We start from the raw sequence: 23425 nt of genomic DNA, 5'->3' as shown, positions 1-23425 counted from the left end.
GCGGGAGCTAGCTCCGTCTGGCCAGGCTGTGATAGGCTCTCCCACTCCTAAGCCTGCCATCCTGAGTGGTGGAAGATGGAGTCAGTCTCACAGACATAGAAGCAGGTGCAGACTAATTACCTATGGGCGTTGATACAGAAGCTGTGCCTGGCAGATCCTTTACACTGAGAGAAAGGGAATCATGATCCATATTGAGAGCCGAGCTGGCTGCCAATTTGTTGGCCTACGCCTTTCCCCTTTCCCATGACTCCTCGGGTCAACCTCTTGCACACTACATATATATGTATTAAACTTGGTTCTGGGGTTGTTTTTACGTACTGAGCTTGGTTCTGCCACTCTATGTATGTACTGAGCTTGGTTCTGGGGCTGTATTTATGTACTCAGCTTGGTTCTGAAGTTGTATATATGTACTAAACTTGGTTCTGGCACTGTATATATATGTACTGAGAGTCACGGCTGTGGTCGCAGACCGCTGCCGTTACTTACCTGACGACGGCCGTAACCACAGACTGCTGACATCCTGCCAGCGCTTCCCTCCTAGGGAAACTTGTGGACGTCCGGCCCTGCTCTGAAAGTTAAGGTATGCACGCTCGGTCCCGGCCTTAAAAGGCCAGCGCATGCACATGATAAAGTTCCCTAACCTATCCTTGACCACCCGGGACTATAGAAAGGGCTCCACTCCTTGCCTGAACATTGTTGTTGTCTACTCATGTTTGTATTGAAAATGGTCCCTTAGTTGTCTCCTGCTCCCAGTGTTCCTGTGCCCTGCTACCTGTATCCTGTATCCCATGCTGTGTTTGTTCCTGAGCCTTTTCTAGTTGTGTTTCTAGTGTTTCTTGGTTCTGGCACTGTATATTCGTACTGAGCTTTGTTCTGGTGCTGTATTTATGTACTGAGCTTGGTTTTGGCACTGTATTTATGTACTGAGCTTGGTTCTGGGCCTGTATTGTTGTATTTATGTACTTAGCTTTGTTCTCGGGCTGTATTTATGTACTGAGCTTGGTTCTGGTGCTGTATATATGTACTGAGTGTAGCGTCTATGGCCACGGGCCATCAGGTTTACTCACCTCCCGATGCCCGCAGCCATGGATCCGTGAGCACTGGTCCCCATTTCCTTCCTAGGAGACGTCAGCGCTCACTTCCGCTCCGGTCTGCTGGCCCGCTTTTAAAGGGCCAGCGCGCGCACCTATAAAACAATCATCATTATCAACCACATGATTTCCTGGTCTATAAGAAGGCCCCAGCCCTTCTGATCCTTGCCTGATCGTTGCTAGTTATTCCCAAGTCTGTCTTGGAAATGGTCCCATAGTGTTTCCCATTCCAGTTGTTACCCGTGCCCTGTTACCTGTTCCTGCATCCCGTGCTGTGTTCTTGTTCCTGTGCCTACTAGTTGGAGTCGTGTCTACTGCACCTGCTGTTGCTTTGCCACGTCCTGTATCATCTGCCACGTCCTGAGGGATTCGCCACGTCTGGCGCAACCTGTGGCACTTGTGTCATCTGCCACGTCCTGAGAGATTCGCCACATCTGGCGCAACTTGCGGCACCTGCTGTCATCCGCCACGTCTGGCGTTACATGCTGCACCCACCTCCATTCGTGCCAGAGCTGCGGCCACTGTCTGGACTATGCAGGTACCCTTGTGCGGGACTTTGTATTTCTGGGGTTCCTGTTGTTTGGCCAGCTGCCTCTCTGCTACAGCGGTGCGGCCTAGTGGGTCCACATACCCACAAACTGTGACACTGAGCTTGGTTCTGGAATTGTATTTATGTATGAGATTGGTTCTGGGGCTGCATATATTTAACATATCTTAAGGGAAAAGTGAATTTTATATCTACTTTTACCTTAAGATAAGATAAATACATACATTAAAAACTAAACTCCCAAAAAAATGGAGGAATCACAGTTTTTTCCAACTCAACCATTATATTGTACTTTAAATGGTGCCAATAAAAACTACAACTCCTCCAGCAAAAAAATAATCTGTGTATTTATACACCTTAAAAACATTGTAAAACAACATTGTGTGGTAACTGCAAACATTTTTATTTTCTGGCACACGGGGATTCTGCTCCTTCAGGGAGCTACAGTGGCGCTATCTATACTGGAAGGGGGGGTTTGCTATCTAGAAGGGGGCTGTGGGCTGTGTGGCACTACCTACAAAAAAGGACAACTGTGCAGGAGCACACAAAACACCCAGCTTTCCCGGCTATCAAATAAATGTGTGGAAATAAACTAAGATATAACTTTTATTTAATCTAGCTAAAAGGATTAATCCTTTAGCTAGACTAAATAAAAGTTATATCTGAGTTTATTTCCACACATTTATTAGATAGCTGGGAAAGCTGGGTGTTTTGTCTGCTCCTGCACAGTTGTCCTTTTTTGAATGTCTATTGCCCGCCAGCTATCAGGGTCATTTTGTAGTCTTTGCACTACCTACAAGGGGGCTGTGGGCAGTGTGGCACTACCTACCAGGTGGCTGTGGGCTGTGTGGCACTACCTACCAGGGGGCTGTGGGCTGTGTGGCACTACCATCCAGGCTGTGGGCTGTGTGGCACTAACAACCAGGGGGCTGTGGGGCACTACAGGGGGCTGTGTGGCACTACCAACCAGGGGGCTGTGGGCTGTGTGGCACTCCCTACCAGGGGGCTGTGGGCTGTGTGGCACTCCCTACCAGTGGGGTGTGGGCTGTGTGGCACTCCCTACCAGGGGTCTGTGCGGAACTGCCTACAAGGGGACTGTGCGGCACTCCATAGCAGGGGGCTGTGCGAAACTCCCTACCAGGGGGCTGTGTGGCACTCCCTACAGGGGGCTGTGTGGCACTCCCTACAGGGGGCTGTGTGGCGCACTCTACAGGGGGCTGTGTGGTGCTCTTTACAGGGGGCTGTGTGGCGATATCTACAAGGGGGCTGTGTGGCGCTATATATAAGGGGGCTGTGTGGCGCTATCTACAAGGGGGCTGTGTGGCGCTACATAAAAGGGGACTGTGTGGTGCTACCTACAAGGGGCTGTTTGGTGCTATCCACAAGGGGTCTATGTGGCGCTACCCACGAGGTGCTGGAGGGCTGATGGTCATTTTACTTTGAGTGGGTGGCTGATGGTAATTTGACTGTGAGTGGGGGGCTGATGGTCTTCAAGTGGTTTCCGCCTCTGATCTCCAATTGAAATTAATAGGAGGCAGAAAATACCTGCAGCGCTCGTTTGGAGCTTTTTTGCCTACATCTTTTGTATTCGCTTCTACAGCTTAAGAAAAAACACAAAAAAAGGTCAAACAACGCTGTTAGTTGCTGAAGGAATTTTGAAGAAGATTTTTTTTTGCCTTACAAAAAACGTGTGTGAACATACCCTACGAGTGTAGTGCTTGTTCTTAGCCTTTTTCTGTCTTTCTCAAGACAATTTTAAGTAGGGGGGCCCTGAGGAAATTTTCTTTTTACAGTGATGCCTCGAGTACGAATAGGTTGGGAAACTCTGTACTAGGCTACAGGATCCCGTCATGGAGCAGCTCAGTTCGTCATCGGAACGGGGCCTAAGTAAGCACAATATTTGTTTTTGTTTGGAGGCACTGTCTACAAGGGGGTGGTGGGGGGCTGTAAGGCAGGATCTACAAAAAGGAGGTGGGGGATTATGGCACTGTCTACAGGGAGGCTATATGGCAAAATCTACAGGGGGCACTATACTGTGTGGCAGCCACTAAGCAGACATTATACTGTGTAGGGGTACTACAGGTGGCATAATACTGTGGGCACAATTAGAGGACAAAACACTGTGTCCTTGAAGGGGTTGTAATATATTATATTATTAAATATTATTATTATACTGTATGGGGACACTAAAGGGGCATTATAATTATTTTATGGGGCATTTTTTTTTAATGATGGGGTGGGGCGCCGAAAGATCATTTCGCACAGGGCACCATCTATCCTAGGGCCGGCCCTGCATACACTTTTCTAGTTTTGTGTAGAGGTTATTCCCCCTTAACCGCGACAGGACTTGGTGAACATCATCAGATCTGTTGAATCATCAGATCTAGTGAGTAGATCAAGATATTGTTCAGATACACCACCACACAGACATAGAGTAGATCCCGGAATATGTTGTTCACAAATGCCTGAAACACAGCTGGAGCGTTACATACTCCAAAGGACATCACAAGATATTCGTAGTGACTGTCTCTGGTGTTGAATGCCATTTTCCATTTGTCACCTTTGCAAATACGGATCAAGTTATAAGCCCCATGTAGATCCAGCATTGTAAAAATCTTGGCCCCATGTAATCTGTGAGAGAGCTCTGAGATCAGCAATAAGAGGTACTTATTTTTTACAGTGATTTGGTTCAAACCACGATAATCAATACAAGGACGGAGAGATCCATCATTCTTTTCCACAAAGAGAAATCTGGCTCCGGCAGGAGAAGTAGATTTCCCGACAAAACCCTCTCGAGGCTCCCCTTGATGTATGCCAACATGGCTTGAGTTTCAGGTAGAGCGAGAGGATAAACCCGTCCATGAGTAGGTGAAGTTTTAGGAAGCAACTCAATTGGACAGTCGTAAGAACGATGGGGAGGAAGGACCTCAGCCTCCTTCTTGCTGAAGACATCCACATAACAGGCATGAGGCGGAGGCAGACCAGGGAGTGACAAAGGCACCAGAAATTGAACAGGATGTACCTGCGGCAGACAGCGGTGTAGACATCAGTTTCCCCTCTGGAGAATTTCTCCGGAGTTCCAGTCGAGGACAGGAGTTTGTTTGCGAAGCCATGGTAATCCCAGCAGGATTAGATTAATAGCCTTAAGAAGAACATATAAGGCTATTTGTTCAGAGTGTAGAACACCCACTTGTAGCCTCAAAGGTTCAGTAATGAAGATTATTGGATCTGGAAAAGGTTGACTATTTACGGAAGCTACTGCTAAGAGTTTCTTCAGAGGAGTCATGGGCAAGTGGAGACGGTCTACTAAGGCCTGATGAGTAATGTTCAGAGTCCAGATAAGCGGAAACAAAATGTGATTGTTCACCTGAGGAGAGTGTTACAGACATAGTGAGTTTAGGAGAGAAGGTGTCGGTTCACCTAGGGTAGTCTCTCCTGTCAACACTAGGAGCTGGAGTTTGCAGGCTTCTAAGGGACATTGACGCACAAAATTACCCTTGCAGCCACAGTATATACATAGGCTGGAAGAACGTGTGCGCTCCTGCTCTAAGTCAGACAGTCTGACTCTGTTTACTTGCATAGATTCCTCAGGTACGACAGCAGAAAAAGGTTGCAGGAATCTTTGAAAATTAGGTGCCAGTCTGAAGGACCTTCTCTCTCGGAAAACCTCTTGGGAATGCTCTCGGAAGCTCATGTCATTGTGTGTCGCCAGAAGAATCAGGGCATCCAGGGTAGAAGAAAGATCAGGACCCGCCAGTTCATCCATGATTTTACTGGTTAATCCCTGCCAGAAGGTTGCCACCAAGGCCTCATTGATCCAAGCGAGCTGTGCTGCAAAAGTACGGAACTGTATGGCATACTCTCCTCCCATTGATTTCACTTGACAGGGAGAGTCAGAAGCAAAGCAGTGGCTGGAGACATACGGCCCGGTGTAACGTCTACGGCCACGGCCCATCGTTCTAACTTACCTCTCGACGGCCGTGGAGATGGACATCCGAGTTGCTTGCAGCGTCGTCCTCCTGTGAGGCGCCAGCACTCACTTCCAGGTATTGAGACTGCCTCCGGAGGGCACGTCCGCCTGCGCGTGCACGGTCTTAAAGGGCCAGTGCGTGCATAATTGCAGGAGGTCTGCAATCTAGCCCAGAATGCTACTGGGCTATAAAAGGGGCCCTGCCCTCTTGTTCATTGCCTGAGCGTTGTTTGTTACCCAAAGTTTGTCTTGCTAATGGTCCCCCTAGTGTCTTCCAATCTCCTAGTGTTCCCTTTTCCTGTATCCTGTATCCTGTTCCCGTGCTATCCAGATCTAGTGCCGTGCTAAGATGTTGCTGAGTTGTGCCGCTTTCCATGCCTGTTCTGCTACGCTACACCTGACGTCTGCCTGCCACCTGGTCCTAGCCAAGCCTGCCTTGCTGCTGTCTACATTGCCTCAGGTACCCTGTCTGGACTATTGACTCTGTACTATACCTGTTTGGCCAGCTGCCACCCCGCTACACGGTACGGCTCAGTGGGTCCACACCCCACATCGTGTCACTGGGTTCCTCAAACACTGTGCGAGAGGTCTCACTGAAAAGCTGCAGATTGGAAGACTCCGGCCCCTCACGTTCCCAGATAGGATTCACCCATACCAGAGCTTTGCCTGACAGTAGGGAGACAATGAAGGCTTCTTTAGTCTGAAAGGATGGGAATAGATGTGCATGCAGATTGAAATGAAAATTTGCGCTTGTTGAGTAAGCCTCAAAAGATTTTTGCATCTCCATCATAACGAGGTGGAAAAGACAGAGATTCCAGCCCCAGAGCTGCCTGGTGCTGTGACGGGTTGAGAAGTAGAAAAAGCAGAAACTTGAGAGGTTGTCAGGTGAGCAACAGAAGCAAAGTCCAGGCGTGTAGCAATGGAATTATTCTCTTGCAGAAGAAAGTCCTGGCATGGTCGGAGATTTCGCATGTCCGCTTGCATGGCTTGAACTGCCGTCTTGGGTTGACCAGCGGGATCCAAGGCCTGAGCAAAACTGTCCTGAGTGTGTGAATTTTTGACCCACTAGGTCACTCCACCATAACGGAGTAGCAGCTGGCCAAACAAACATAACAGCCACTTGGGCGAGAGTACCTGGATAGCTGGCTTGAGCCGGATTAACAGCAGATGGCTTGTGCCGGATTATCGGAAGCTGGATTGTGTTGGATGATAGGAAGCTGTCTGGTGCTGGATTATAAGGAGCTGTCTTGTGTCGGATTATCGGAAGCTAGTTTGTGCTGGATTATCGGACTTGTCACGGACACAGGACATGGATAAAGAAGTCATCACGGATACAGGACTTGACACGTACACCGACCACGGATAGTGAAGTCGTCCCGGACACTGGACTTGACACGGACACGGGACACGTATACTGAAGTCATCATGGACACAGGACTTGACACAGACACCGCTTGCAGAAGCTGATTCTGGCATGATCGGCGATCTCACAAGTGTGCCTGCATGGCTTGAAGGTGTCACAGACACAGGACTTGACACGGACACCGGACATGAATACTGAAGTTGTCATGGATATAGGACTTGAAATGGACACCGAAGACGAATACTGAAGCCACCACGGACAGTGGAAACAAGAACATGCTATGGAACCTTTGAAAACTAACACAAGGTTAGAAACAACATTGCTCAGGCACCGAGGAAGTGGGCAGAGTTCCTTATAAAGTCCAGGGTGTGCTGGGATAGGTTGGGAGCAATATTCCTGGTGCACGGGCTGGCCCTTTAAGACAGGGGACAAGAGTGCGCACCCTATGGGCACAGGCCGGAGGAAAGAGCAGAGCACGCCGGCGGAGATCCAGAGTCCTGAAGTCACGGCTGCGGTAAGAGGGGAATGCCGGCGGTTAGCAACTGCGGGCATCACACATTGTCCTCCATTCCTTTTATTACCTCTTATTTTAATTTTCTTTTTTGAGGGGAATTCATTTTTTGTAGTTGGAATTCTTAGGATAATTTTTTACTCTGATTTCCGATCTGCTAATGTGGAAAATTTTGAGGATTGATGCTATGATTTTGCTCTGTCAAAGGAAAATAGCTATTAGGGTATGTTCACACGCTTAACAAAAAACGTCTGAAAATACGGAGCTGTTTTCAAGGGAAAACAGCTACTGATTTTCAGATGTTTTTTGAGCAACTCGCGTTTTTCGCTGCGTTTTCGCAGCATTTTTTACTGCCATTTTTGGAGCTGTTTTCATTGGAGTCTATGAGAAAACGGCTCCAAAAACCTCCCAAGAAGTGTCCTGCACTTCTTTTGATGACGCTGTAATTTTACGCGCCGTCTTTTGACAGCGACGCGTAAAATGACAGGTCGTCGGCACAGTACATCGTAAAGCCCATTGAAAGTAATGGGCAGATGTTTGCCGACATATTGGAGCCGTTTTTTCAGACGTAATTTGAGGCGTAAAACGCCTCCATTACGTCTGAAAAGAGGTCGTGTGAACCCAGCCTTACTCAGAAGAAATTCAAATGGATATTAACGCTGTTCTCTTGACCTAATCCTTTGATGGTAATTGTATTGATTGCCATTTCTTGGAGAATATGTTTGTCTATTATCATACTGATGGAAACTATGATGATCTCGATATTTCCATTCATCAAAGTTTCTATTATTGAACGATTGGTTTGAGGTTGGGTATTGCCATAATCATGTTATTATGGGGGACCCCGCCGAGGAAAATTCTTCCCCCTCATATGGCCAATAATATTTTGTGTGTGTTCATCAACCTTTTTTTATTACCAAGTTCCTGTCTAGGAAAAACCTCATGATGTGTAAAGTCTCCAACTCCCGGTTTATTGTCATTCTGTGGGTCACTGATTTTATTTTTTATTTTATTCCACCTGTAATACTGTATTATTCTCATAGTCAGATTTAACTTTTAAAAAATGTTTGCATTTTTATATTTTTACGTCATTTTCAACCTTCTTTGGAGAGACATTTGACAACTCCATATAATCCATCAGGATTTTTAAAAGGTTCTAATTTAGTTTTGAATTAGTTCAAAAGTCGGAATTTATTTTTCCTCATGCCTAGGTATATGTATATTTTTAGGAATGGATGGATACAATTTATGTATTCAGTTGATACATGTATTCCTCTTGATTTGTATTGTATATGAATGAGCTCACTATACCCTTCTCTATCGGATGGATCACATCATGTGATCGGATTTGGTTACATAGTTTCCCCTCTTTATAAATGAGTTCATCTTAGTTCCTTTCTGGATGGATCATACCACCTGATCCTTTTACTCTGGTATCGGAATATTTGTAGGTAAAAGATGTTTTGTATATCACATATGATGTTTTTAGACCGCACCTGTTTGTTAAGGGAAAATTCAATTACATTGGTTTTTAGGGCAGGTTTTTTAAAATCTATGATACGCGCCAAGCCGATATTGCGAAATCCACGGTCGGGCTGACTTGGCGTACCACATTTTTTTACTATATGCTGTTTTAATACTTTTGTTTGTGAGTACAAATGAACCTTACATATTTACAATTTACCGGCAGGACTACTCCATTGCCGTTTTTTCCTGTAGAAGGCTCATTTGAAATACCTTAAAGGAGCCCGGCAAGGTGGTAGAACTACTGATCCCAGCAAATCTTGAAACATACAGTTTAAATTTATTGTGCCGGTTTATTGTATTATTGCCTTGCCTCAAGGTGGAGAAGAGAAAAAGAAGGAGTTTAATCTCAGGTGGATTGGATTTATGCTTGTGGTTCCATTTGGGTCGTCAGAGCGGCTTATATATGTATTTTCCTATTTTCAGACAACTAATTGTTATTTATGGGCTGGTTGATCTGGGTTGTAACATAAGTGTTTGGCTGGATTCACACGAGGTCATTACGTCCGTAATTGACGGACGTATTTCGACCGCAAGTCCCGGACCAAACACAGTGCAGGGAGCCAGGCTCCTAGAATCATACTTATGTACGATGCTAGGAGTCCCTGCTTCTCGTGGAACTACTGTCCCGTACTGAAAACATGATTACAGTACGGGACAGTTGTCCCGCAGCGAGGCAGGGACTCCTAGCATCGTACTTAACTATGACGCTAGGAGCCCGGCTCCCTGCACTGTGTTCGGTCCGGGACTTGTGGCCGAAATACGTCCGTCAATTACGGACGTAATGACCTCGTGTGAATCCAGCCTTTCCATGTAAGATTGTGGGGGATTGTGCAATTTCTCCTTCGGTCCCCCTTTCTCTCCTAATTAGAGATACCTAAAAAATAAGAAAAATAGTTCCCTGAATTCAAATCTCGGTGGGACCTGAATGTTTTTGTAGCCTTATTTTTAAGCATAATCCATTATCTGAGGTTATGAAGCGATTTAATTTGTTAGCGACCATACACACATGTCAGACAGACCTTGGAAATTGTTCCAGAGGATACAAATTGCAGATGTTCAACATTGAAAATAATTGAAAGGGTTTGTCTCATAAAGGCGACTTCTGTCCATATGCGCTAAAATGTAGAACGGTAAATTATATTTAAATTGGGATCAGGATGGCCACGTTACCAGAAATGTGCAAGAAATTTTTACACATTGAAGAAAATGATGTATCTCAGTGTTTATACTTAAAATTTTAGAGTTGTGGAGTTTTTCATGTTTTTTCACAGTAAACATCCAGAGAACTCTGTTTACGGAAAAAAATACGGATTGTCTTCCTGCCGCTGCTGAATTTAGTAAATTGTTTTTACCAAAAAACTGGTTCTCACATCATGTATTTTCATAATATTTAGGGTATGTGCACACACACTAATTACGTCCGTAATTGACGGACGTATTTCGGCCGCAAGTACCGGACCGAACACAGTGCAGGGAGCCGGGCTCCTAGCATCATACTTATGTACGATGCTAGGAGTCCCTGCCTCGCTGCAGGACAACTGTTCCGTACTGAAAACATGATTACAGTACGGGACAGTTGTCCTGCAGCGAGGCAGGGACTCCTAGCATCGTACATAACTATGATGCTAGGAGCCCGGCACCCTGCACTGTGTTCGGTCCGGTACTTGCGGCCGAAATACGTCCGTCAATTACGGACGTAATTAGTGTGTGTGCACATACCCTTATTGTATAACTATGCGGCGAATTTCAAAGCCGGACCGACTTCTTCATTAGAAAAAATACAAATGGTCTTGGTTCCCCTTGCAAGGGGTAATATACATATAAAAAAGGCAAAATAGTGCATTGTCATGGTGAGGTATCATTATGCAAATCACTAAGACCATGTGACTGACACAACATAGTGCCAGGTATTCATCCAATCAGTGGTTACATGTTAATAATAAAATAATAAAAACAAATTGAAGAGCCTGACAAAAGAGCATTATAAAAAAATTTATATAGAGTGTCTGCAGAAGCACAATATGAGCCAATTATTATTAGAGAACATAAAATAAAAGTCAAATCTTAACAGAAAGTAAGATAAAAAACATTCAGTTATTTTCAACTTGACCTCCCTGTTTTATAACAAGATGGAACACGCGGCAAGAAGAACGTATGGAGTGTTTGTTTGTAAGGCTGGATTCACACGAGCATGTTTGGTCCGTAAAGGACGGAACGTATTTCGGCCGCAAGTCCCGGACCGAACACCCTGCAGGGAGCCCGGCTCCTAGCATCGTAGTTATGTACGATGCTAGGAGTCCCTGCCTCTCCGTGGAACTACTGTCCCGTACTGAAAACATGATTACAGTACGGGACAGTTGTTCGGCAGGGACTCCTAGCGTCGTACATAACTATGATGCTAAGAGCCCGGCTCCCTGCAGTGTGTTCGGTCCGGGACTTGCGGCCGAAATACGTTCCGTCCTTTACGGACCGAACATGCTCATGTGAATCCAGCCTAACACTGTTGCAATGTTCTCAAACAGTTGTAGCTCGATGTATATCGCTGGAGATGTTGTGCTCACTACTTTCGCCAACGCCGATTGCATCTTGTGAAACAGGTCAAGTGGCTGCAGGCAGGACTGCAGCCCTGCTAACCGGCTGAACTGGGGCCAGATACCTGTAAAACAATTCCTGTGCTCCCTTATCATGTTCTTCCATTTGTTTTTATTATTTTTATTACTAACATGTAACCACTGATTGGATGAATACCTGGCACTAAGTTGTGTCAGAGTCACACGGTTTTAATAATTTGCATAATGACACCTCACCATGACAATGCACTCTTTTGGCGGTTTTATATGTATATTACCCCTTGCAAGGTGAACCAACACCATTTTTATTTCACCCAAGGAAGAAGTTGGTCCGGCTTTGAAACGCGTTGCATGCTTATGCAATAAATATTATGAAAATACGTAACTTGGGAATCAGTTTTTGGGTAAAAACGACTGACTAAATTCAGCAGTGCCAGGGGACAATCCGTATTTTTACCTGATACCTTCTCTACATATAACAACTTAACATCACATTCCAGCTCGAAACCCAGGATGCAGCACCTTTTGGAGAAACACACTTATGGATGTTGTGGAGGGTTAAAAGGAAACTATTTCCAAGGTTTAATGATGTCGGTTTAAAAACAGGATCAAAAAAGAAGAATGAAAATGTCCTGAAGTGCAGAGAGGTTTCAATGGGGTGGGTACCCCTTTGAAACCTCTCTGCACTTCAGGACATTTTAATTCTTCTTTTTTTATCCTGTTTTTAAACCGACATCATTAAACCTTGGAAATAGTTTCCTTTTAATCCTCTACAGCGCTGGATCCAATCTCTTCTTCTTATTGCAATTTCCTGTTTGTGTGCCGACACGAGGACCCATGCGCAGTGATTAATAATTCTTCAAGTCTTCACACAAGGTGAGCTGGAGGCTTCCTCCCCTCTTTTTATGGATGTTGTGCTCAACAACACCAGATCACTGGTTGATGCACTTTGTGCACTTTGTGTATTTTTTTCCTCCCCCATTTAGTTATACACTGTACGAACCAATACAAGGGGCTTTCGTATCTGCTCCTGAAGGCCTAGCACTCAGCAGAAGAAAATAGTCATCTGACCGATCGTTACCTTCAAAAACTACTGAACCACCATCATGAAACAGTTTAAACATCGCAAGGAATCGAGAGACAGATTGGTATAACAGTACACAGCAAGCAGTCTATTTACAAAGACCCCCTAGAGGTCGACTTGAATATCTTATGGAGGACTCTAAATACATAAAAGAGATTTTTAATGAACTGGAAAATTATTTTTAAACTGGACTACACCATCATTTAGATGTAATCTTTCTTTCCATCTATCTTAAAGAAAAAAATTCCCCCAGAGGCCTCAGGATGATGACCGGTTATACTACCCAAATAATCAAATCAGATCATGGCCCAAGCCAGAACCCCCTACATCCCCTCCTACATCTAGTAGCAATAATCATCCTAACACAGGCATCAAAACACAGACTCAAAGCCAGAACACGTCTAATAACCGCTCCACTAACAACAAAAACAGCACAAGATTTGAACACAATAGGAACAAGAGACTATTTCTCAACAGCAAATACAACAAACAGAGGAAAGACCCTGAAAGTTCAACTTAACAATCCCACTAGGCACCATGTCCTCCAACCACCACCTTTTACCCTTCGCGCTTCCCTTAGTGCCCCCCCATGACTAGTTACACCTCTCTCTCTTGAAAGTACGTAGCACATGTCCCACGAACCCACCCTCTGACCAAGACACCATCATAGAACCTATAGAGAAGCAAACCTCCGCAAGTCCCAAATCTCTTTCGCTCACCTTACCCCAATCACCGGCCACCATCATTGATAATACTACTGCTGGATATCAGGCATCAGTACCCGTCCCAACACCAGCCATCCTCTCCACTACCTCCAGTGCATCAATTTTAGGGATAGGTACGCCACAGGGACCACTCTCAGGAACAATCACAAACTATTTTCCCCTAAAAAAGAAAAAAACATTGTAAAGAAAGCAGAGGAGGTAAAAAGAAAAAAAGAATAAGCTTGCCCCTTAAAGAATCAGACACCTCCATCTTTAACCTCTCCAACTACACATTCTCACCATCAGAACTATCGCTACTAAAAAATGTACCCTGGCTAAAGGTTTCGAGTTGTTTTTAGATTCTCACCGTTTTACTAGAAAACTCACCCTGAAACGGCACTACAAGCTTATGTCGACAAAAAAAGGCACCAATAACAAGAGCACACCTGACAGTACCACCATAGACCCGTATAAACATAGACAGTACCACCATAGACAGTACCACCATAGACCCGTATAAACATACAAATCTAAAACCCCCGTCAAAATTCTACCCAGTAGAAAATCAGGGGAACTTCATCACTAATTTTCATCATCTAGTATATAAATACCAAGAACAACTTGAGACATACAGAATACCAAATAAAGATAATCTTTCCTGGATTGAAAGGAAAGCTCTGAACAATCTAAAAAATAATAAACATATCGTGATCCAATCAGCCAACAAAGGAGTGGGTATCGTCATCCAGAAAATTGATGACTATAAATTAGAAGCCCCATGTATCTTATCAGATGAGAGCTACAACACTCTGCTTGACAATAATCCCCTTATAGACATATCAAACAAGCTTCAAGAGATTATTAATTCGGCTTTCCACTTCTCAATTCTCAACAAAATGAGAGAAATAATTTACTACCTAACAATACTAATATGCCTTTCTTTTATTACAACCCCAAAATACACAAGGACCTCACTACCCTTCCAGCAAGACCAATTATCTCTGGAATACAATACCCCACATGTCATCTGTCACACTGCATCAGTATTGCAGGGTATTATACCAATGATCGGACAGTTGGACCTTTTAAGTGCCTAGCGGGACTAAAAACAAAAAAATCTAAAAGAAATGTACAAAAAAAAAAATTTTAACATTTCAATTAATAAAATAAAAATTGACAATTTTTTATAAAAAAAATAAACTGTACATAATTGGTATGACCGCGTCCATAAAGGTCTGAACTATAAAAATATTATGTTGCTTTTCCTGCTCGGTGAACGCCGTAAAAAACTAAAAAACAATACCACAATCTCTATTATTTGGTCATTTCACCTCCCCAAAAAAATGAATAAAAAGGATCAAAATTTGGATGTACCAATAAAAATTACAGTTCGTTCCACAAAAAACAAGCCCTCACACAGCTTTCTTAAAAAATAAAAAAAAGTTATGGCTCTTGGAATATGACAACACAAAAACTAAATTATTTTTTAAAGGAAGGGATTTTATTGTGAAAATTTCGTCCAACATAAAAAAAAAAACCTATATGCATTTGGTATTGCCGTAATCGGATTGACCCGCAGAATAAGGCCTTGAACGTGGTAATCCAATCCGTGAAACACGTGTGGGGTCAAATACTCCCTGACTCTGTTTTGCTGTAGCATCAGTTCAAACAAGCATTGTACTACTTTTTTGAACACATCGGGTGCCGTGTCTTAGTTGGTTAAAGTTGGTTAGGCCTTTTTTAAATGTATTGATGCATTTTTGGCTTTTATTGCCACAAAATAAAAAACTTTGTTGTATAATTCCGTTCAGTATATTCGGGTTTATAAAAACACCTGCTGGTGATCCGAACCTTACGTGTCAGGCGGGGATACTAACCCCTATACTAATGAGGAACTGCCTTGCAGGCGGTAAACTACATAAATAAAGCAGTGAATGGCCTAATTCTAATAAAATCTGTGAAACACGTGTGGGGTCAAATACTCCCGGACTCTGTGTTCCTGCACTGACAGTCCGAACAAGCATCGTATTATTTTTGTGTGAATGCACAGGGTGCTGTGGCTTAGTTGGTTAAAGCGCCTGTCTAGTAAACAGGAGATCCTGAGTTCAAATCTCAGCAGTGCCTTGAGAATTTTTTTTTATGCAGTCTGTTTTTGAAAGCTACAGACAGTTATATATGGTTTGACCAGTTCATTCCTTGCAAAGATCTTTAATGTCGCGGGCGCAAGGAAGTGAACAAAAATTGCCATATTTGTACATTGTGTGATAATATATTAGCATCTATGACGGTTTGAGAAAATTACTTGGGTGCACGGCTGAATTATCTTTGGTCAAAGTCTACTGATGAGGAGGGGGGACCTATGCCTTGGGACACGTGCTTTTTGGACCCTAGCAACGCCCCTGCCCTAATTCCGATACAGAATTTGCTGCTATCCTCATTACAGCATCTACTATTGCCCCCAATACTACAACTGCTACTATTTCCAATACATCACCTGCTACTTTGTTTACTACCATTCCTATTGCTACCCACAAAACATCGCCTGATACTACCCCCCAGTGCGGTATCTACTTCCGGGGCGTAGCTAAAGAGGGTGCAGAGGCAGTAGTTGCACCCGAGCCCTGGAGCCTCAGGGGACCCAGAGAACTCTCTGATCCATAAGACGACTACAGTATTAATAATGGCACGTGGTTGGTAGGGGCCTTGTTGCAGATTTTGCATTGGGCCCAGAAGCTCTGAGATACACCTCTGGTTTTTTCTAACTCCAATACTGTGCACGTTGCTACCACTGATATTGTGCCTTCTAGTCTCTACTTTAATCTCAGGTCCCCCCAGCACTGTGCCTGTTTCTAACCCAGGTGCACTCAGTAATGTTTCTGTTGTACTACACTCTACACCCAATACTGTGTCTGCTGCCCAAGTACCTCTCAATACTGAATCTCCCACAGCATTTGGCCACCAAGTTACATGAACTGAGATATCAGTTTTTATGAATTTTTTTATGGGCTTATATCCTATTTCCTTATAAATGTATTTTCAGTTCTGATTATACACTAAAATGTCTTCAAATAAAAAACATAATAATGTATAATAGCAATCCACCACTTTAAAAAAAAAAAAAGTGCCTTCTGTTTATGGCCTGCAGGTGTCACTGTTGCATATACTATCACTAAAATTGTCAGTCCTAGCTCCTTCTATTTTTGGCCTACAGGTGTCACTGTTGCATATACTATCAATACAATTATGTCAGTCTTAGCTCCTTCTATTTATGGCCTGAAGGTCTCACTGTTGCATACACTGTCAATAAATTTATGTTTTTTAAAGAAAAGGTGTCATGAATTATTTTTTCTATTCATTTATGTGTTTTTATTTAATAAAATATTATAGTTACTTTATTTATTTTTTCACATAAAATCTTTCTTTTTTTCTTAAAACTTTTTTTACTTCAACTGGGGGCTGCCATGTTTTCTTTGATCTGTGTATGCGTCTCGTGCGGAGGGGGTTTGTGTGTGGGTAGGGGGTTTCTGTGTGGCGCAATTGCATGTTTGGGGGGGTTGTGTGTGTGGTGGGGGGCGCTTGACGGAGCAGTGGTGCTCGCCGCTGTTTCTTCAAAACATCTGATTGTCGGCTATGAAGGATCAGTACCGCTGAACCGTAAAGCGCACCCTCACACACACAAACCCCCCAAACATGCAACCGTGCCACACACAGCCCCTCACACACACACACACGCAATCCCCCACACACAAACCATGTGTGGCGCGTTTGCATGTTCAGTGGGGATGGTGTGTGGGGGGGCGCTTGACGGAGCAGCGGTGCTCGCCACTGATTCTTCAAAACATTTGATTGTCGGCTTTGAAGGATCAGCTGTTTTGAAGAAAAGCAGTGGTAATCACCACTGCTTTGCCGAGCGCCTCCCCCCACACACATACAAACCCCCCAAATATGCAACCGCGCCACACACAACCCCCTCCCCCCCGCACACACAACTCCCACACACACACAACCCCACCCACACACACAACCCCCCCTGGTTGTGTGCAGGGTGCTTTTGGGGGGGTAACTGTGGGGGGGGTGCGTGCAGGGTGCTTGTGGGGAAGTGTGCTTATGGAGGGGTTGTGTGCAGGGTGCTTGTGGGAGGTGCGCACAGGAATGGCCGGCCTTTGGATAGATGGTGCCCTGTGCGAAATTATCCTTCGGCGCACCACCCCATCATAAAATAACGCCCCATAAAAAAGTATAATGTCCCCCACAGTATAATGCCCCATATAGTGCCCCCATACAGTATAATGCCCCTTCAGTGCCCCCCATACAGTATAATAATAATACTTAATAATATATTAAAACCAAGGACACAGTATTTTGTCCTCTAATTGTGCCCACATAGTATTATGTCTCCTAAGTGCTACACATAGTATATTGCCGCCTGTAGTACCTCTACACACTGGAAAAATAAAATTTCCTCTGTGCACCCCTACCAAAAATTATTTTGAAAATAACATTAAACTAAAAACAAGCACCACACTCGCGTGTTCACACAGCGGTTTTTTTAAGGCAAAAAAAATCTTCCTCAAAAATGTAAGGCATATTTTGAATTGACAGCGTTGTTTGACTTTTTTTTGCGTTTTTTTTAAGCCGTTGAAGCTAATGCAAAACACGCAGGCAAAAAAGCCCTCCAAACGGGCGCCGCAGTTACTATTCTACCTCCTATTATTTTCAATTGGGGCTCAGAGGTGGAAACCACTTGAAGACTATTAGCCCCCCACTCACAGTAAAATGACCATCAGCCCAGCACTCACAGTAAAATGACCATCAGGCCGCCACTCATAGTAAAATGACCATCAGCCTGCCACTGTCACTAAAATGACCATCAGCCCAGCACTCACAGTAAAATGACCATCAGCAACCCACTCACAGTAAAATGACCATCAGCCTGCCACTGTCACTAAAATGACCATCAGCCCGCAACTCACAGATTCCCCTTGTAGATAGTGCCACACAACCACCTTGTAGGTATTGCCACACAGCCCCCTGTAGATAGTGCCACATAGCCCCTTGTAGATAGTGCAACACAGCCCATTGTAGGTAGTACCACACAGCCCCCTGTAGGTAGTGCCACACAGCCCCTTGCAGGTAGTGCCACACAGCCCCCTCGTAGGTAGTGCCACACAGCCCCTCGTAGGTAGTGCCACACAGTCCCATGTAGGTAGTGCCACACAGCCCCTTGTAGGTAGTGCCACACAGCCCCCTTGTAGGTAGTGCCACACAGCCCCCTTGTAGGTAGTGCCACACAGCCCCTTGTAGGTGGTGCCACACAGCCCCCTGTAGATAGTGTCACACAGCCCCCTCGTAGGTAGTGCCGCACAACCCCCTTGTAGGTGATGCCGCACAGCACCCTGTGGGTAGTGACAAACAGCCCCCTGGTAGGTAGTTCCACACAGCCCCCTGGTAGGTAGTGCCACACAGCCCCCTTGTAGGTAGTTCCACACAGCCCCCTTGCAGGTAGTGCCACACAGCCCTCTTGTAGGTAGTGCCACACAGCCCCCTTGTAGGTAGTACCACACAGCCCACAGCCCCATTGTAGATACCGTGTTTCCCCGAAAGTAAGACAGTGTCTTACTTTCTTTTTATCCCCAAAAGCCCCACTATGTCTTACTTTCGGGGTATGTCTTATATTGGAAAAAAATTGTCGAATTATTTTGTATTTTTTTTTCACAAACTTTATTTAACTGTTTTACATTTTTTTTTTTAGTCCCACCAGGGGACTTCACTATGCGATGTGCCGATCGCATATATAATGCTTTGGTATACTTAGTATACCGAAGCATTATTGCCTGTCAGTGTAAAACTGACAGGCAACCTATTAGGTCATGCCTCCGGCATCGCCTAACAGGCAGATGCTGAAGGCAGACCTGGGGGTCTTTGTTAGACCCCCGGCTGTCATGGAAACCCGACGGCGACCCGCGATTTGTTTGCGGGGGCGCCGATCGGGTGACAGAGGGAGCTCCCCCCTCTGTCAAACACATTAAATGCCGCTGTCACTATTGACAGCGGCATTTAATGGGTTAAACTGCCGGAATCGGCGCGCGCTTCGATTCCGGCAGTTGCAGCAGGAGCCAGGCTGTGTATAGCGAACTAGCAGCTGCTGAGGACGGATATATCCGGCGCGGTGACGTATGGAGAGGGGGGCGGCGCGGAAGTGGGCAGGAGGCGGCAATACCCCCGTGTTTCCCCGAAAGTAAGACATATGTCTTACTTTCGGGGTACGGCTTATATTAGCCGACCCCCCTGAAACCCCCGATACGTCTTACAATCGGGGGTGTCTTACTATCGGGGAAACACGGTAGCACCGTCCCCTTCTGTAGAAAGCGCCACTGTAGCTCCCTTAAGGAGTGGAATCCCCCTGTGGCCGGGGGCTCCGCTCCCGGAGCACTCTGCTTGTTGTCTCTGTCCATATATGGAAAGTGACATCAGGGGCAACTCCTGAAGTGGAATCCCTGTCAACAGCGTTGCCGACGCTGTGACCAGGAATTCCACTTCAGGAGAAGCCCCTGTCGTCTGTATCCATTTATGAACCGTGACATCACTGGCTTCTTCTGGGGAGGAATCCCCGGTCACAGCATCAGTGATTCCACTCCAGGAGAAGCCCGTGGCGTCTCTGTCCATTTATGGACAGTGACGTCACAGGCTTCTCCTGGAGTGTAATCCTTGGTCACAGCATCGGCAACGCCATGGACGGGGATTCCGTTTCCGCCATGGCTGCTACAGCGGTAGTGACGCCACTGAGTGAAGAAGCGCGTGGGCTGAAAGGTGGCTGCTGAGTCACTGGGCCCAGGCACTTCTGAAAAAAGCAGGGGAAGGGAGCCAGCGCAGCGCCCCACCTGCTGGAGTGATGCGCCCTTTGCCATGGCACAGGTCGCACAGCCCTAAGGCGGGCCCTGCGTGCAGGGTGCTTGGTAGGGGGTGCGTACAGGGTTCTAGTGGGAGGGGGTGTGCGGGGGTGTCTGTAGGGGGGGTTTTGTGCAGGGTTCTTATGGTGGTTGCTTGCAGGGTGCTTGTGGGGGGGGGTTGTGTGATGGTTCTAGTATTTATTGTGACGCAGGGAGAACACAGAAGTTGATGTAGGTGAGTATAAGTATTTTTATTTTTCATATTGATAACATTTGCAGGTTCCGCTGGACCTATTGGACTACATTCGGTGGACTACTGCAATGATGGACGTTTGTTTTTTTTGCATGGTAATCTTCTTATAGGAGCAGTGAACGGCCTAATTCTAATAAAATCTATGAAACCCGCGTGGGGTCAAATACTCCCTGACTCTGTGTTGCTGGGCTGTCAGTTCAAGTAGACATCGTACCATTTCTGAGAACACATAGGGTGCTGTGGCTTAGTTTGTTAAAGTGCCTGTCCAGTAAACTGTTCAAATCTCAGCAGTACCTTGAGTTCTCTTGAAAAAAAAATGTATACTTTAGTTTTTTGAAAGCTATGGACATGTTCAATTTGGTTTTATTTAAGCAAAAATAAACCGCATCCTCTGCTGTGAACAGGATTTGAACCTGTGTAGGGAAACCCCATCACTGCTTTGGTAACTCACTGCTAACGTTTCTTCATTGCAGTTTCAAACATTTTTAGAAGCACTGCTAGATTTTGAAGGCCCAGACAATCATGAAGGCTTCTTCCAGATGTGACTCACCGCTTTAGAGTTTGCCCCCAGACAAATTTGGCTCTTCTCTTTTGCAGCATATCACCCCTATATCATAACCCCTTATGCTGATTCAAATTCCCGTTTTCATAGTGCACGTTTTCTGTCTGTTAGACCTGCAGTCTCTGAGACGTTGGGACAGGATCCCTGCGAAGGTCGGTGTGATTATGTTACTGCATCGTGCCGGCCTACGCCAGGGTCTCGTCTCAGCTTCTCATAGGCTGCAGGACTAATGTGGCTGTGGAGACTTGCAGCATGAGATTGTGCAGCTCCATTCGTTGAGCGACCAGGGTTAGATAAGTATAAGTTTTAATATTTCTTGGGGGCACTATTACAGAATGGGGGCCACTAAGGGGCGCTATTTCTAATTTGGGGCTATTAAGGGGTAAACCATTAATGAGTTGGGGGCACTATTACTGAATAGGGGCTATTCAGGGGCACAAAACTGAGTGGGCCTCACTTGGTGGCACTATTACTGAGTAGGAACTATTAAGGTGGGTAACATTAATGAATTGATTAACTGAATAACAGCCATTCAGTAGGCACTATTACTTAATGGGCAGCACTAAGGGGCACAGTTCCTGTCTGAAGGTCCATACGGCCAACTACAGCAATAGTTTAAGTATTAAATCGATAACAATGGAAATGAGCACAGTACAATAATTATCTGTTACATCTAACGCAAATGTCTACATCTCGCAGCGCTTATAAAACAATGCAAGAAACAAGTAGTATCATTTCAAAATATCAAAGTATATCTAGGGTGGCGTCCCATATAAAGATAAATATTGCATGAAGGAAAAGCTATCTTACCAGATTGCCTGGGTAAAAGACTAATTTCAAAATACTATATGCCTGGTAGGAAAACGCTCTCATACGCAACATCCATTGCTGTGTAGAATGGCGCCAAGTCTGGATAGGTTCAGCATCTATTTAAAGACATATCAACCCCATGTGATTCATGAAGCTGCAAGCATGTACCGTCATCATGCTGGTCATATGATATGTCAAGACGTATGTGAGTTCTTTAACTAGCGTCGAGTATATCACATGTTGCATTCAAAGATCCATTATATTAGTAACGGCATAATACTAATGAAACAAAATACAACTTTACAACCTCGCTTGCAATTCGGAAATATATACGGGGCATCCTCCTAGATTCACAGGAGTGAGTCCTATCGTGCCTAGTAAACAAAAAAAAATTAAAAGTTAAATAAAAAAAAAACTTTTTTTCAATAATATAAAGTAATAAAAAATTATAGCAAATTCATCATATCGGTTAGGAGCCGCAGTTCACAGAGTCAAGGTCACACACTAAGCTTCAATTAAAGCTATGTATGTCATATTCCTTATTTAATCCCCTAGGTTCCAACGATTGTACGGTATGAATCCAAAAAGCTTCCCTTAACTTCAATTTCCTTACATGATCACCACCTCTCCCAGGAATGGCTACTTGTCCCAAAACTTGGAACTTAAGTTGTGATACATGATGACGTAATTTCTGGAAGTGATTAGGTAACGGTAACAGTAGGTTGATGTATTTTGTGAAAATCAGTCTCGTATATGTTGGGTACTTTCCCCAACATATACGAGGCCGCAAGGACATTTATGACATAAACCACGTGGGTGGTATCACATGTGAAATAACCCTCAATAGGAAAGCTGTTTCCCCAAAGAGGATGAAAGACTATTTCTCCCTTAAGGACATTGTTACATTGTGAGCAATGCAGACATGGGAACGTGGCCATTTTTTTTTTGTCTTTAGAAATTGTTGTGGTGGAATAATGGACTTAGAGCCTTCATCAGCATGTACCAGCTTGTCCCGTAAATCCTGTGGATGACGAAAGCATGGTAAAAAGGGTTGTTTAAAAGCTTCTACTGCAGGATATCCCTTCTGTAAGATCGACCTATGATCATTTTATGTACCTTATAAGCAAATGGATGGAAATAATGCACAAAAGGGATTCTGCCTGATGTCATTTTAGATTCAGGAGGTCTAGGGTGTCTACAAATGTCTAAAATCCTGTTTGGATAACCTTGATCACTAAATTTTTCTTGTATTTCATCCAAACGTAATGTCTTTGTTAGAGATGAGCGAACTTATGAAAAGTTCGGTTCGGCTGGTTCGCCGAATTCCATGAAAAAGCTTGATTCGGACCGAACCAGTTCTGACCGAACCTGTAATACAAGAAAGCCCCTAAAAATCGTGTATAACACTGTTTAAAAGCCCTAGAAGCCCTGTATAACACTCTTAGGTCACCCATGAGTGTATCCAAGTACTTTTGAGCTGTCTTTAAGGCAAAGTTAGTGTCAAAGTTACGCCAACATGTATGGCTATAGGAAAACAGATGGG

General features: G+C 44.7%; 1 non-coding gene across 1 annotated transcript; it reads left to right on the top strand.

Annotated features, from left to right (window-relative positions):
- Positions 1–15417: 15417 nt before the first annotated feature.
- Positions 15418–15491, top strand: TRNAT-AGU (transfer RNA threonine (anticodon AGU)). Its single transcript has one exon. It is a non-coding gene; the product is annotated as a tRNA-Thr (tRNA).
- Positions 15492–23425: the final 7934 nt, after the last annotated feature.

Source organism: Rhinoderma darwinii, chromosome 3, assembly GCF_050947455.1.
Source record: "Rhinoderma darwinii isolate aRhiDar2 chromosome 3, aRhiDar2.hap1, whole genome shotgun sequence".
Classification (NCBI taxonomy): Eukaryota; Metazoa; Chordata; class Amphibia; order Anura; family Rhinodermatidae; genus Rhinoderma; species Rhinoderma darwinii.
The sequence above is the reverse complement of the archived record's forward strand: the minus strand, read 5'-3'. Positions and strand labels throughout refer to the sequence as shown.